This window comes from Elephas maximus, chromosome 17 (assembly GCF_024166365.1).
Source record: "Elephas maximus indicus isolate mEleMax1 chromosome 17, mEleMax1 primary haplotype, whole genome shotgun sequence".
Lineage (NCBI taxonomy): Eukaryota > Metazoa > Chordata > Mammalia > Proboscidea > Elephantidae > Elephas > Elephas maximus.
The window spans coordinates 22729398-22745931 of NC_064835.1; the positions used below are offsets into that span (position 1 = coordinate 22729398).

At 35.9% G+C, this 16534-nt stretch overlaps 2 protein-coding genes across 4 annotated transcripts in view; both read right to left on the reverse strand.

Moving 5' to 3' along the window:
• The window catches only part of LOC126060636 (olfactory receptor 150-like), an 881095-nt gene that overhangs the window by 621559 nt on the left and 243002 nt on the right, over positions 1-16534 (reverse strand). Inside the window, exons 2-3 of one of the 3 annotated variants that reach the window (XR_007513632.1) lie at positions 5694-6318; positions 3602-4661 (exon numbers count right to left, since the gene is read on the reverse strand). The exons of 1 other annotated variant lie outside the window; for it this stretch is intronic. The gene's annotated coding sequence lies outside the window, so the exon portion shown is untranslated. Of the gene's footprint in view, positions 1-3601; positions 4662-5693; positions 6319-16534 lie in introns of those variants that run through there. One more of the 3 variants, XR_007513633.1, reaches the window with a different exon arrangement.
• The window catches only part of LOC126060934 (olfactory receptor 150-like), an 87691-nt gene that overhangs the window by 33045 nt on the left and 38112 nt on the right, over positions 1-16534 (reverse strand). The gene's annotated exons all lie outside the window — the stretch shown is intronic.

Sequence of the window (16534 nt, forward strand, 5' to 3'; positions counted from 1 at the left end):
ACTGGAGAAACAGGAAAAAGAAAAGGACATTCACTGCTGGATTGGCCTTAACTTGGGTCTTTTTTTTTTTCTCTCTCTCTCTGACCTCCCTGCTACCATTTACCTTTCAGAGTCTTCAGGTAGCAGCTCCATGCATTCAGTGCGAGAATCCAGGTAGAGAGCACTTTTTCCATCTTTGTGGTCGCTAAGAGTCGGAAACGACTCGATGGCACTAGTTTTTTTTTTTTTTTTTAAACCAGAACCAGATCCTTTTAAAGGTGTTTTTGATGAGCAGAAATGTTTAACTTATATAAAGTTTAATTTTTCTTTTCCAATAAATTCAACATTTTAGATAAAACATACAAATTCCTTAAAAAACATACATTTCTAAAACTGACACAAGTTGAAAGAGAAAATCGCATTAGCTCTTGGACCAAAAAATAAATTGAATATGTAACCAAAAACTTGCTGTAAAGGAAACTTAAGGTCCAAATGGTTTTATAAAAATTTTAAGAATAAATAAGGTCAAATATAAACCCTCTTTTACAAAATAGAGTAGGAAGGAATACATAGCAATTCATTTTATAAGAAGTGTATAAATCTGATCCTAAAACCTGACAAAGATATTACAAGAAATAAAAATTAAGACACTGCATCTTTAACAAAATATTAGCAACTAGAATCCTATAATATACAAAAAGAGCAATACAACCTGACAAAGTGGGGTTTATCTCACTAATATAGTTTGGTTAACATTTGAAAATTAATAAATCAACATTTAAAGAGAATAAGGAGAGAAAAACAAGTGAGGAGAGAAAAACAAGTGATCATCTCAATAGAGGCAGGAAAATAGCATAGTTTTTTATGGCAAAATATTGAATGACGTTCCCTTAAGATTAATGTTTTTTTTTTTTTTCTATTGCTAACTTTATTCAAAATTGTACCAGAGAGCCTTGCAAATGCAGCCCCATTTCCAGTTGCCATGGAGTTGATTCTGACTCATATCGAGCCTATAGGATAGAGTAGAACTGCTCCATAGCATGTCCAAGGCTGTACATTGTTATAGGAGCAGCCTGCATCATCTTACTCCCATGGTGTGGCTGATGGATTCGATCTGCTGACCTTTCGGTTAGCAGCTTAGCCATTAACCACTGTGCCACCAGGGCTCCTGCACGTGCAGTAGGGCAATAAAAAGGGGAGGTGTATAAAATTGGAAAGGAATATGTAAAACTTTGCTTTTGCAGATGACATGATTTTCTGCAAAGAAACTCAAGGCATTTACAAAGGAACTACAAAGTCAAATAGGTAAGTTTAACAAAACTAGAAGATACAATGCCTTTACACAAACATCAAATATATTTCTATGTACCAACATCAAACAATTAGAAACTGTAATATATGAATTCTATTTAAAATGGCATCAAATACCTAGCAGTAAATATAGGAAAAGAAATGCAAGACTTTAACACTGAAGACTGAAGGACACTGCTGAGAAGAATTAAAGGAAACCTGAATGGCAGAGCTAGAGCATATTCATGGGTTCGAAGGTTCAATAAAGTAAGGTGCTTATTTTTCCAAATACATCTATATATTCTAAGCAATCTCAATTACCATCCTAGTAGCCTTTTTGTTTCTTAATAGAAATTGGTGCAGACTTTGAAATTGATACTGTAAAGGATCTAGAAGAGAAAAGATAATGTTGAAAATAAACAAATGTTGAAAGACAGACTGCCTGACCAAAGATTCTCTATAAAGCAGCCATATACAATGCAGTCTGGAAGTGGCATAAGGATAGACAACTAGGTCAGTGAAATAGAAGAGAAGGTCCAAGAGAGGCCCATTCATCTATAGTCAACTGATTTTTCACCAAAGCCTCGCAGCAGTTCAGTAGGAAAAGAAAACTCTTCAACAAATTTTGCTGGAACAACTCAAAACCCATATGGAGTCAAAGTTAACCTCAAATTTTATCCCATATGCTAAACATAAATTAATTTGAAATGGATCATAGATCTAAGCATTTATAAAAAATGAGGCTATAAATCTTCTAGAAAAAAAAAATAACAAACAGTATTCACAACCTGGTAATATAATGTAGCATTTCATTTTTCCCTTACCTCATTTTATAAACTTTTCCCATGCTGCTATATAATTTTAACAGCCAATAATATTGAGAACCATATAATATTGTGGTAAATCAATATGCTATCATTTACCTAATAAGTTACCCAATTCTGGACTTTTAAGCTATTTCCTTTTCCTTTAGCTTTAGAAATGAATTGGCATTATATTTTGTCCTTTGGAATGTTTTAGCATCATAATTTTCCAGCACAAAACTCATTGAGTCAAAGTGTATGAACATATTTATTATTCTTTTTTAAATTTACTTTTCTAAATGATGCACCAATATTTAAGCCCTTGAGTGAGTCATCCCACTTTATTACTTTGTGCTTTCATTAACCTTGCTCACTTTTTCCCTCCCTTATTCTTGGTTTAAATATTAATTTAAGGTTTCTCTCCTCATTGGAATTTTTTTCGTGATGTAGCCCCTATTTTGACATAAATATCACTCTTGAGTTATCTCCTAAAATCTGCCTGTTCATGTATCATTGCAATAATCTCCTTGAGGGCATGGCCAATATCTTATTCAATTTGTATCCCCAGTTCCTGTCACTACGCAGAACACAGAATAGATAATAAATGCAGGTTGAATGGATGCATGAATAAAGAAATGCTTCCATGATTTATGAATGTTGCAGGATTTCTGCAGCCTTGTTAATATGTATTTTGATTGTTTAATATTATTTTTCTAATGGAATAAATGTAAAATGGTACCATAGCATCCACTGTTTAGTATAAGAAAAAAAAAACTAATAGTGAACTCGAGCATCTGTGTGTGTTTACTCTTAGTTTTATCTCACATGAGCTATATTGTATATCATTTTATGCTTGACATTATTATATTGATATGTTGATTTTTTGTATTCAATTTTGATCTATGTGTAATTTTTATATTATCATTTGAAAAATTTGAAATATACTGAATTATGTCTACCTCTCCCACTCTTTGATAATGTGTAAATCCTCTTCCTCCAATTATTGAGTTCCTTCTGTGAACCCAGCACGCATTGTGAAGAGTAACATACAGAAATCAGAAGCACACCTTTGATGCTCAGGAAACTCAGAAAGCACTGTACCACGAGTAATAGCATGGTATTCACCATCTACAATTAGAGCACAAAAGAAACACAGCCTGTGTATCTTGTGGGAATCAGGGCAGACAGGCTTTCTGCAGAGGAATTTTGACAGATGAAAATAGAGTGAATTGCATTCCAGAGGATGGGGGCAGCATATCCAAAGACACTAACATGTGATAGATTCTGTTCTGGAGGAATAACAAATAAATTGGTAATCTGAGAGTGCAAGGAGGAAAGGAAAACTAGATAGAAAGTGAGGTTGCCATTTAGATACGATCAGATTATAAAAATCATTGTATATATATTAGAATTTAGACTTTAAAGTTAATAGGAAGTCAGTGAAAGATTTTACAGCAAGGGAGTAACATCATATTTGCTATAAAATAAATGGATAAAGCTGATTTTTAAAAATATTTGACTTTATTCAGTGGCTTTACTACTTAAAGAAATAAAATTAATTTTAGAGATTCCAAAAATAATCACCCATATTAATTCCATATTAATTATAAGGAATTCATTAAAAACACATATTAGAAGAAATGCTCACAATCCAACTAATTAGATGTTAACTATTTTTAACATACAGCCCTGGTGGCACAGTGCTTAACATGCTCAGCTGCCAAATAAAAGGTTAGTGATTTGAGATATGAACCCACCAGGTGCTCTGCAGGACAAAGATGTGGCTGTCTGCTTCCATAGAGATTTTACAGCCTTGGAAACCCTATGGGACATTTCTACTCTGTCTTATAGGGCGGCTACGATGCAGAATTCACTCGATGGCAGTGGGTTTGATTTTTTTTGTAAACATTTTTCAGTATTTCTATTGTTTACAATTTTCTAAATCTTGTCAGTAACATAATGATAAACATCTCTGTACATAAATATTTACGCAGATATTAATATCTCTTCCAAATTCTCAAGTACCTGGAAAAACAATTTTTCTTTCCCTTTCCCCACCCATCCAAACACAAACACCATCATGATCCTTAAAACCAGGGAGAATCCTTATTCCCATGTGCTAAGAATGAAGATGGCTTTACTTCCACCAGGGGGAAAACAGCACAGCTTCCAGACTACGAATAGGTGGAAGGAGAAATTTATTTTCACTACTTACTGACATATTAGGCTGTATCATGTGTCCCATATGCTGCCTGAATCTTTACTATCTGTAGAGCTAATATAGGCTAAGGTGGAGAAGAAGGCGACCATACTGGCCATCTTAGTGCAGGGAAACAGACCAGAAGGGGCAAGGAAGACTTAGAGAACCAAAAGAGATGTCTGTATGTCTCATTTTTTAAAGTACAAGCCCAGAAAGCAAGAAGATAAAAGTGAGTTCCTCATCTTGATCAGTTCTCCTTCCACCCTCCAGTCAGCTCAGGGCTTGCAATGGGGACTGTACACACTGATTTGCTTTCAGTTTGGTGCGGTAGGTCAGAAGTGGGGTCACCGTGACCATCCAGACATACATCCTTTTCATTCTTCATTCCCCTGTTGTGACAAAAAAAAAAAAAAAGTTTTTTTCTAAATGCAACCTGAAGGCATGAAGCCCAATGTGGTCATCCTTTCTCTCATATTACAGGATCCTAAGACTCTAAAGATGAGGGATTAGATCCCATGACTGACATATCTGCCCATGGGAAGGTCCAAATTCCCCAGCTCCTAGGGTTGCTAGAAGCAAAACATAAGGAACATTTTTGTGATCAGGGCTTGAAGATTAGTACAAATCTTAGATTCAATATAAATTTAAAGTGTACTGTCTAAAATCTATCATATTCTGTATTTGTTACTTCCCTTTTTTTTTTACCTAAGTGGATAATCATAAATAGAACTTTAAGAAAACTTATGAAGGCTTTCTGTTCTCTAAAATGAGGCATTCAGTTTAGCCACAATGAATACAAGTACTTTCCAGTGATGACCACTGGTTCCGTAATTGTCATGAACACTGTGGGTCAGTTACCAATACATATCTTTAGTTTTCATGGCATCCTAAACATATAACTCCTTGTCAGAGTTTGTAGTGTACTTTAAACTCTTTTTACAATTCGCCAAAACTGAGCATCAGACATTCTGCTATAAGCACCATTCTGGTCTTACTTTATATGAACTTCTCGAACTTAGTAGAACTTGATTCCATTGTATATGGTAGGGATAATACCAAGACCCAGAATTACCATGGCATTGGATCAAGCATAATGTGTGAAACATGGACTAACATAGCAACAGAATATTTTAAGTTAGGATTGTCAAGGAGGATCCAAGCTATATTGTTACATTATTTTGGAGAATTTTAAAGCAGTTTGGGTTGACTTGTAGAAAAGTCAAGTATAAAAGGGGAATATTGTCATTGTTATTGTTAGGTGTCTTTGAGTCTGTTCTGACTCATAGGTACCCTATGTACAACACAATGAAACACTGCCTGGTCCTGTGCCATCCTCACAATCTTTGTTATGTTTGTTGTAGCCACCGTGTCAATCCACCTCACTGAGGGCCTTCCTCTTTGTCGTTAACCCTCTACTTTACCAAGCATGATGTCCTTCTCCAGAGACTTGTCCCTCCTGATAACATATCCAAAGTATGTGAGATGAAGTCTCGCCATCCTTGCTTCTAAGGAACACTCTGATTGTACTTCTTCCCAGACAGATTTGTTCATCCTTCTGGCAGTTCATGTATATTCAATGTTCTTTGTCAACATCATATTTCTAAGGTGTCAATTCTTCCTTGATCTTCCTTGTTCATTGTCCAGCTTTCACATGCATGTGAGGCAATTGAAAATATCACGGTTTTGTTCAGGCACACCTTAGTCCTCAAAGAGATATCTTTGCTTTTCAACACTTTAAATATGTCTTTTGCCGCTGATTTGCCCAATGCAATACATCACCTGATTTCTTGATTTCTGCTTCCATGGGTGTTGATTGTAGAGCCAAGTAAAATGAAGTTCTTGATAACTTCAATATTTTCTCCGTTTACCATGATATTGCTTATTGGTCTGGTTGTTTTTTTTTTTTTCTTTATGTTGAGGTGCAATTCATACTGAAGGCTGTAGTCTTTGATCTTCATCAGTAAGTACTTCAAGTTCCTCTTTGTAAAACATTATAATCCCAAGAAGGATGAAAAGAAAAATCTCACACATATCAGAGGGGAACTACTAAAAAAAGGAAAAAAAAACAGAGAAAATCATAAACACAGTAAGGAAATGATTATATCATTTCTTAAATGATAAAGTCAGAAGACAATGGGAAAATATTTCTAAAGTGTTAAACAAAATAACAACCAACCTAAAATTCTACAGCCACTGCCAATATACTTCAAAAGTGATGGTTGGAAAATAAAAGCATTTCCAGATGAATAAATAGAATAATAATAATAATAATCATAATAATAATAATAATAATAATAATTGTCTCTATTAGGCACAAACTTCAAGAAATGTTAAGAGACATCTTCTGGCAAAAAGAAAATAAACTAAATGGAAATGTCTATGTACACAAAATAATAAAAAATGGCAAATATGTAGGGAAATATAAAAGCAATTTCTATCATCTTAAAAGCTCTTTAAAAGGTAAATACTAAGGAATAATAATTATAGTTTATTATGGATTTTATAACATATGTGAAAGTAAAATGGATAACAACAGTAGTACAGATCATGGGAGGAGTCAATGGAAAGTATACTGTAAATTTCTTATATTATACATGACATGGTATGGTATTATTTGAAGATAGACTGTGGTAAGTTAAAGTGGTAAAACCTTTATCATTCACCAAAAATAAAAACAAAGGTATAACTGATAAGCCAATGTTCTATTATTGGTGTTAGGTGCCGTCAAGCTGATTCAACTCATATCAACCCCGTGACAGAGTAAAACAGCCCTACAGGGTTTTCTTGGCTATAATCTTTATGGAAGCATATCACCAGGTCCTTCTCCAGTGAAGCTGCTGGATGGGTTTAGCAGTTTTAAAGCCAAGCACTTAAACATTTGTGCCACCAGAGCTCCATGATAAGCCAAAAAACCCAAAAGCAAACCCATTGCCATTGAGTCGATTGCAGCTCCTAGTGACACTAGAGGACAGAGTAGAACTGCCCCATAGGGTTTCCAAGGTGCGACTGGTGGATTCAAACTGCCAACCTTTTGCTCAGCAGCTGAGTTCTTAACCACTGGGCCACCAGGGCTCCTGAGATAAAATGGAATACAAGAAAAATGAAGAAAGATTGTTTATTACAAATAGAAAACAAGCAGAAATGTGGTAAGTTTAAACCTAATCATATCAAAAATTAAACGTAGTCTAAACACTCCAATAAAAAAAGGAGAATGTCAGGGAAGGAAAAACAAAAAGAAGAAGTACATGTGGTCTAAAAAATAAAATAACCAACCAAAACAGAGAAACAAGCGAAAAAAAAAAAAACCCACAAACTTCAAATGTAAAGGTACGGAGGTTAAAAAGTAAAAAGATAAAAAAAGATAGACAAAGTTAAAAAAACAAAGCTAGAATAGCTATATTAATACCAGTGAAACTAGATATCAGAAAAAAGAAATCTACCAGGGGCAAAGAGTAATATTTTATGATGACAAAAGGTCAATTCATCAGTAATACATGAAAACTCACATATGTATTCACCTAATAACAGCGTTTCATGATAGACATGTCTATGTCTGTGAGGTCTCACTCTTCAGATAGGCATGGCTATCATACTTTGTTTGAACACCAACTTGCTACCTTGGAGTCAGGAAATTGTGTCCTGGCAGAGAACAAACAAGGTTGTGAGACCTAGATCACGAGTTTTTCTTTTCTCAGTAATCATGGTTTTGTAATACTTGTCCATTGCCTACAAACAGTTTATATATTTTGTCCAGGTTTTTGTACTGCCTTAGCAGTCTAGTACCAATAACAGTGTCAAGATCCAAGTATATTTTAAACTTCCAAATTCCTATTACCTTCCCTCAATTTCAATCTAAAATGATGTAAGCCATCAGATCTAGAACGGTGAAAAAAATCATCTTAAATTCCCTCAATATGTTGTCACACATTTTTTAAATTTTTTTCTTTCCTGCTTCTTTGAATCTGCTCGACTGAGGATAAGGCCAGTCTTGAAAATCTTTGTCTCTCACCTTGCAGTCCTTTGTCTGTTTGGATGGCTCAAGCATCTTCCTGTATTTTTGACAGAACCCAACCTACCGCCCAGGAGAAGACAGCCTGTGCTTTCCACCACGGTGATCTTCATGCTCATTTCCCATTTCTATAGTCTGAGGACAACAATGCTTCCAGTGCCCGAGACCACGCTGCAAACAGCCTAATTAAATATGGCTGTGATTTATTTCTGAGTCATTGGTTACTTTTAAGACAGTGTTTTATTAAAAATACTTTTAAGACAGTGTTTTATTAGACATTATTAAATGTGTGTGTAAAAAGCTTTTGGTTGACCTTTATGCCTATTCCAACTGCCCAGTGCCTTCTCAGACCCCTAGCTTCCTAGAAAAAGCCCCTGATAATTCAGTTCTTCTGACTCACTAATCCAGAGCAAGCTTCTCTGACCTATGTCCTGGAGTCAGTTCTGAATGGTAAAACAAAACAGGGGTCTGCACATTTACAAAAGAAAGACTATTAACACAACATTGAACCTAATCATGAATGTCTATGGTGGGATTATGAGAACTTTTCCCTTTCTTCCTTATGATTTACCTCTTTTCAAACTTCATTCATTCGCTATACAATCATAAATTGCAATTTAAACACAAGATAAATTTTAGAGAAAATATAATCATTATTTTTGAAAAAAATATAAAGAAAAAAACTACCTTTTTTTCTATCGCTACATTAACTCTTTCAAATATCCTTTCAGTATAATGTTAGTTTTTCCATAAGTGAATTCAATTAATTGTGAATCATATATTTCCCTTAATATATTATATGTGTGTATTTCCTCTATCCTGATATATTGCTCCAATTTCTTACTTAATGATTTTTTGCATATTTAATGTCCTTGGAGATTTCTATTGAATAAATAAATGTGAATATAACATCATTCACCCTGTAAGTTTGACTTGCCTGCCACGTGACTTAGCAAGCCAAGCAGTAGGTATTTAATTCTATTTATGCCAAAGTTTCTTGATCCATTTCTACTTGCTACAAAACTGCCCCATTCCATTACTGCCATTGTTGGTTCCAGATTTTGAATGTGGCAGTCGACTCTGTGCAGATTACAGCCTTGGAAACCCCTATGGGGCACTTCTACTTTGACATATAGAGTCACTAGGAGTTGAAATAGGCTCGACAGCAATGAAATTTATCCATTTTTTTTTTTTTACTTTTTTTTTTTAATATGTCTTTAAGAGATTGAAGTAAAACTAACTGCTGGAAACCATGGAGAGACATATTTTGTTTGAAGACAAATAAGAACATTTTAGCAGTCAGACATCCAGAAATGAAACTAGCTGCCTTACTGTGCAGCCACATACCCAAATTAGAACTGTTCAAGCATAGCCTGAAAATCACTTAGCATTTATATTGTTCAAGGACAAAAGCACTGGATGGAACATTGGATATGTCATCTTTAATACCTCTCTCAATTCTAGCATTTCAAGATTTTATACATTTAATTGGACTATTGTTAGACACCTCAGTGGTTAACAGCTCAGCCGCTAACCAAAATGTCTGCAGTTCGAATTTACCAGGGGCTTCTTGGAAACCCTATGGGGCAGTTCTGTTCTGTCCTATAGGGTCTCTGTGAGCTGTAACTGACTCAGTGGAAAGGGGTTCTTGTTAGACAGTCCTCCATTCAAATCTCAGCTCAACACATACTTGCGGTGTGACCTTGGGCAAAGTATTATTACTCTCCAAACTTCTGGAAAAAAAAAAAAAAAACAGAGATGTTAATATCTATGCTCTGGAGGTGGTGTGAAAAGAAACAATTAGAATTTCCCCTTTTCCTCACTGGTTCTCAAGTATTTACTATTCTCATATAAGTGTAATTTATTGCTCATATGTCACTGTAGATTTCAAACAAAGATGTGACAGATATCGTTGCAGCACCAGTGGGCTTCATGCTATTCTATTTAAATTTGTACACATTGAAAATTTCAGGAAATTTTGAAGATAGAGACGAAATATATTTTCTAAAGTGATTCCCCAACCTTGCTTGCTGAAAGTGAAGAGGACTTGAAGCACTTACTAATGAAGATTAAAGACCACAGCCTTCAGTATGGATTGCACCTCAATATAAAGAAAACAAAAATCATCACAAATGGACCAATGAGCAACATCATGATAATTGGAGAAAAGACGGAAGTTGTCAAGGACTTCATTTTACTTGGATCCACAATCAACAGCCACAGAAGCAGCGGTCAAGAAATCAAAAGACACATTGCATTGGGTAAATCTGCTGCAAAGGACCTCTTCAAAGTATTAAAGAGCCAAGATGTCACCTTGAAGGCTAAGGTGTGCCTGACCTAAGCCATGTTATTTTCAATCACATCATATGCATGTGAAAGCTGGACAACGAATAAGGAAGACTGAAGAAGAATCGACACCTTTGAATTGTGGTGTTGGCGAAGAATATTAAATATACCATGGAGTGCCAAAAGAACCAACAAATCTGTCTTGGAAGAAGTACAGCCAGAATGCTCCTTAGAGACAAGGATGGCGAAACTCCGTCTTACATACTTTGGACGTGTTGTCAGCAGGGATCAGTCCCTGGAGAAGGACATCATGCTTGGCAGAATACAGGGTCAGTGGAAAAGAGGAAGACCCTCAACGAGGCGGATTGACACAGTGGCTGCAACAATGAGCTCAAGCTTAACAACAATTGTAAGGATGGCTCAGGACCAGGCAGTGTTTCGTACTGCTGTGCATAGAGTCGCTATGAGTGGGAACCAACTCGACGGCACCTAACAACAACAACAACAACAAAGCTATTCCCCATGGGGAAAATAAACAACCTAAAATATAAGACTTAAAAGTTTTTTTTTTTTTCCAGTGATCTCTACTAATGCTATTTAGGCATTAAGATGTACACATAACAATAGTACTTGGAATATTTTCATTTACTATGTTAATTTCAGTCAGCATATCTGCAAGATTCTGAATGAAAGCATCTTGCAAATATTGCCATTGAGTTCCTAACAAGCCTACCATAGAGAGATAATACCTTTTTTCTTTTAAAAGTAAAATTGTATTTAAAAACTGGATATATATGCATTATAGAGGTTATTTTAATTCTTTATAAAGACTGAACTACATTGTTATATATAAAATTTATATTTTAAATACCAATTAAAGTATTTGTTAAATATTATCTCATTATCATATAGTAATTACAATTAGTAAGTGCAATAATTGCAATAATTTGCTTAGTTGAGTTTACCTTAAATGTTTTAATTACTGATTGATGCAGGCTTTAATCTATTTATTTATTTATTTTTATTGAACTTTAGATGAAGGTTTACAGAACAAACTAGCTTCTTATTAAATAGTACACATATTGTTTTATGTTGTTGCTTAACAACCTCAGGACATCTCAACACTCCCCTTCTTGACCTTGGGTTCCCTATTTCCTATCCCCTCCTGCTTTCTAGTCCTTGCACCTGGGCGGTTGTGTCCCTTTAGTCTTGTTTTGCTTTATGGGCCTGTCTAATCTTTGGGCAAAGGATGAACCTTGTCCATGGAGCTTCCATGACCTTACCCTGAACAAGTTGTGCTGGCTTCCCCAGTATTGCATACTGTCTTACCCTTCCGAGTTACCACTTATCTCTTTCTTTATTTAGTGTTTTACATCCCTGCCCCTCCCCTCCTTCATACCCATCAAAGATTGTTTCTTTTTGTGTGTAAACCTATTCTGGAGTTTTTATAGTAGTGGTCTCATACAATATTTATCCTTTTGTGATTGACTTATTCCACTCAGCCCTCCAGATTCATCCATGTTGTGAGATGCTTCACAGATTCATTATTGTTATTTATCGTTGCATAATGTTCCATTGTGTGTATACCATGGTTTGTTTATCCATTCATCTGTTGATGAGCACCCAGGTTATTTCCACCATATTGTATTGCTATTGTGAAAAACGCGGCAATGAACATGGGTGTGCACATGTGTCTATTCATGAAACAGCTTTTATTTCTCTAGGGTATATTCCTAGAAGTGGGATTGCTGGATCATATGGTATTTCTATTTCTGGCTTTCTGAGGATGCACCATATCATTTTCCAAAATGGTTGTGCCATTTTGCAGTCCCACCAGCAGTGCTAAGAGTTCCAATCTCCCTGCAGGCTCTCCAACATTTGTTATTTTCTGGGTTTTTTTTTTTTTTTTTTGATTCTTGACAGTAATGCTGGGGTGAGATGGTATCTCATTGTGGTTTAGATTTGCATTTGTTTAATGCCTAGTAATTGCAACCATTTCTTCATATGTCTGCTAGCCACTTGGATGTCTTATTTGCTGAAGTATCTGTTCGTTTCCTTTGCACATTTTTAATTGAATTATTTGCCTTTTTGTTGTAGAGGTGTCGGATTTTCCTGTAGATTTTAGAAATTAGACTCTTGTTGGATTTGTAATAGCCAATTTTTTTCCCCTATCTGTAGGTTCTCTTTTTACTCTTTTGGTGAAGTTTGTATGTTTTTTTTTTTTTTTTTTTTAACCTTTTCGATCTCTTCTGTTGATATGGGTCTGTTCAGATTTTCAACATAGATTTGTGATAGTTTGGGTAAACAGTGTGTTTCTAGAAATTTGTCCATTTACTCTAGATTTTCAAATTTGTTGGACTATGGTTTTTCATAATACTCTGTTAAAATTCTTTTAATTTCATTTGGGTCTGTTGTAATGTCCCCCGTTTCATTTCTTATTTGGGTTATTTGCATCCTCTCCTGTTTTTCTTTTGTCAGCTTGGCCAGTGGTTTGTTGATTTTGTTGTTCCTTTTGAAGAGCCAACTTTTAGTTTTGTTGATTCTTTCTATTGTTTTTCCATTCTCTATTTCATTTATTTCTGCTCTGATCTTTATTATTTCCTTACTTCTGGCTTCTTTGGCTGTCCTCTATTTGTTCAAGTTGTGTAGCTAATGCTTTGATTTTCTCCCTTTCTTCTTTTTTGTGATGTGTGCTCCTATTGCTATAAATTGACCTCTGATCACTGCCAAAGGTTTTGGTATGATGTGTTATCATTCTCATTTAATTCTAGAATTTTTTAATTCCATCTTTGACTTCTTCTATGACCCAGTGGTTTTTAAGCACCTTGTTATTTAGTTTCCATGCAATGGATTTCTTTTACTTGATCTTCACATTGTTAATTTCTACTTTGATGAAATTGCAATCTGAGAAGATACTTTGTATTATCTCAATGTTTTAGATTTTGTTCAGGGTTGTTCTGTGGCCTACTATTTGTCTATTCTGAAGAATGTTCCATGTACGTTGGAAAAGAGTGTGTACTTTGCAGCTGATGGGTGGGCTGTTCTGTATATGTCTATGAGTTCAAGTTGGCTGATTGCAGCCTTTAGATCTTCTGTATCTTTGAGTGTCTTTCTAGATGTTCTGTTCTTTACCAAGATTGGTGTGTTGAAGTCTTCTGCTATTATAGTGGAACTGCTAATTTCTCTTTTCAATGATATTCGTTTGTTTTATGTATTTTGAAGCCCAGTCATTAAGTGTGTAGACATTTATTATGATTATGTTTTCATGATGGATTGTCCCTTTAATCATTATATAGGGCCCTTATTTGCCTTCTGTGGTAGATTTTGTTTTAAAGTCTATTTTATCTGAGATTAGTATTGTACTCCTGCTCTTTTTTCGTGGCTCTTTGCTTGGTATATTTTTTTTTCCAAGCTTCATTTGTAATACATTTATGTCTTTGTTTCTACGGCATCTCTCTTGTAGACAGTATACAGATGGATGCTGGTTTATTTATTTATTTTTAATCCATTCTGTCACTCTCCATCTCTTTATGGGTGAATTTAGGCCATTTGGAAACCCTGATGGCATAGCGGTAAAGAGCTATGGCTGCTAATGAAAAGGTTAGCAGTTCAAATCAACCAGGTGGTCCTTAGAAACCTCATGAGGCAGTTCTATTCTGTCCTATAAGGTCGCTGCGAGTTGGAATCGACTTGACAGCAAAGAGCTTGGTTTGTTTTTAGGCCATTTATGTTCAGTGTAATAATTGATAGGTGTGAGTTTATTGTTGTCAGTTTGTAGTACTTTCTCTGTGGTGCTGAGGATTTCTTTGTTCCTCTTACACTCCTGCACTAAATTCCTTTTGTTTGTGTTTTTATTATTTTTATTGTGCTTTAAGTGAAAGTTTACAAATCAAGTCAGTCTCTCACAAAAAACTTATATACACCTTGCTACATACTCCCAATTGCTCTCCCCCAATGAGGCAGCCTGCTCCCTCCCACCACTCTCTCTTTTCGTGTCCATTTCACCAGCTTCTAACCCTCTCTGCTCTCTCATCTCCCCTCCAGGCAGGAGATGCCAACATAGTCTCAAGTGTCCACCTGACCCAAGAAGCTCACTCCTCACCAGCATCCCTCTCCAACCAACTGTCCACTCCAATTCATGTCCGAAGAGTTGGCTTTGGGAATGGTTCCTGTACTGGGCCAACAGAAGGTCTGGGGGCCATGACCACCAGGGTCCTTCTCGTCTCAGTCAGACCATTAAGTCTGGTCTTTTTACAAGAATTTGGAGTCTGCATTCCACTGCTCTCCTGCTCCCTCAGGGCTTCTCTGTTGTGTTCCCTGTCAGGGCAGTCATCGGTTGTAGCCGGGCAACATCTAGTTCTTCTGGTCTCAGGCTGATGGAGTCTCTGGTTTATGTGGCAGTTTCTGTCTCTTGAGATCGCAATTACCTTGTGTCCTTGGTGTTCTTCATTCTCCTTTGATCCAGGTGGCTTGAGATCAATTGATGCATCTTAGATGGCTGCTTGCTAGCATTTAAGACCCCAGATGACACTCTCCAAAGTGCGATGTAGAATGTTTTCTTAATAGATCGCTCTGCCCAGTATTTTAGTCTTGGGTTGATACCTGATATTATTGATCTTCTAACCAAAGAACTCCCTTAAGTATTTCTCGTAGTTTTGGTTTGGTTTTTAAGAATTCCCTAAACTCCTACTTATCTGGAAATATCCTAATTTCACCTTCATATTTGAGAGGCAGTTTTGCTGGATATAAGATTCTTGGCTGGCAGTGTTTTCCCTTCAGTTTTTTAGATAAGTCATCCCATTGCCTTCTTGCCTACATGGTTTCTGCCAAGTAGTCCGAGCTTATTCTTAATGTTCTCCTTTGTAGGTAACTTTTCCTTTATCCCTAGCTGCTCTTAAAATTCTCTCTTTATCTTTGGTTTTGGCAAGTTTGATTATAATATGTCTTGGTGACTTTCTTTAAAATCTACCTTATGTGGAATTCAATGAGCACCTTGGATAGATATTTTCTCATCTTTCGCGATATCAGGGAAGTTTTCTGCCAACAAGTCTTCAACAATTCTCTCTGTACTTTCTGTTCTCCCTCTCTGTTCTGGTACTCCAATCACCCGTAGGTTATTTCTCTTGATAGACTCCCACAAGATTCTTAAGGTTTCTTCAATTTTTCAAATTGTTTTATCTGATTTTTCTTCAAATATATTAGTGCCAAGTGCTTTATCTCCAAGTTCAGGAATTCTGACTTCCACTTGCTCAATTCTGCTCCTCTGACCTCTATTGAGTTGTCTACTTCTGTAATTTTATTGTTAATCTTCTGAATTTCTGATTGCTATCTGTCTGTGGATTTTTCCAGCTTATTAAATTTTTCATTATGTTCCTGAATAACCTTTTTAATTTCTTCAATTGCTTGATCTGTGTGTTCCTTGGCTTGTTCTGTGTATTGCCTCATTTCCTTCCTGATGTCTTGAATGGTTCTGTATATTAATCTTTTGTATTCTGCTTCTGGTAATTCCAGGAAGGCACTTTCATCTAGAAGATCCCTTGATTCTTTGTTTTTAGAGCTTGTTGAGGCGATCATGGACTGTTTCTTAATGTGACTTGATATCGACTGTTGTCTCTGAGCCATCTATAAGTTATTGTATTACTTTATTTTGTTTGCTTATGGTGTTGTAGCTTCCTGCTTTGTTTTGTTTTGGTATGCCCAAATGGGTTGCTTGAGTGAGCTAGCTTGATTGTTTTCACCTTTGGCACTTTGATGACCTGTTCCTAGATGGCTAGAGCTCTTATCAGGTATATCAGTCTAGGAGTCCATTCACTTTTCTTGTATGAATTTGCCTCAAGTGTCCAGGTAGCTGATCAATGAGTGTGTGGTACAGGCTCTGTCCTACAGACTTTAGAGGGGCAGGGGTGATTTCCATAGGTACCAGTATCTGGTTGTAGCAGGGGAACACACTCTGAAAAAGGCAGGGGG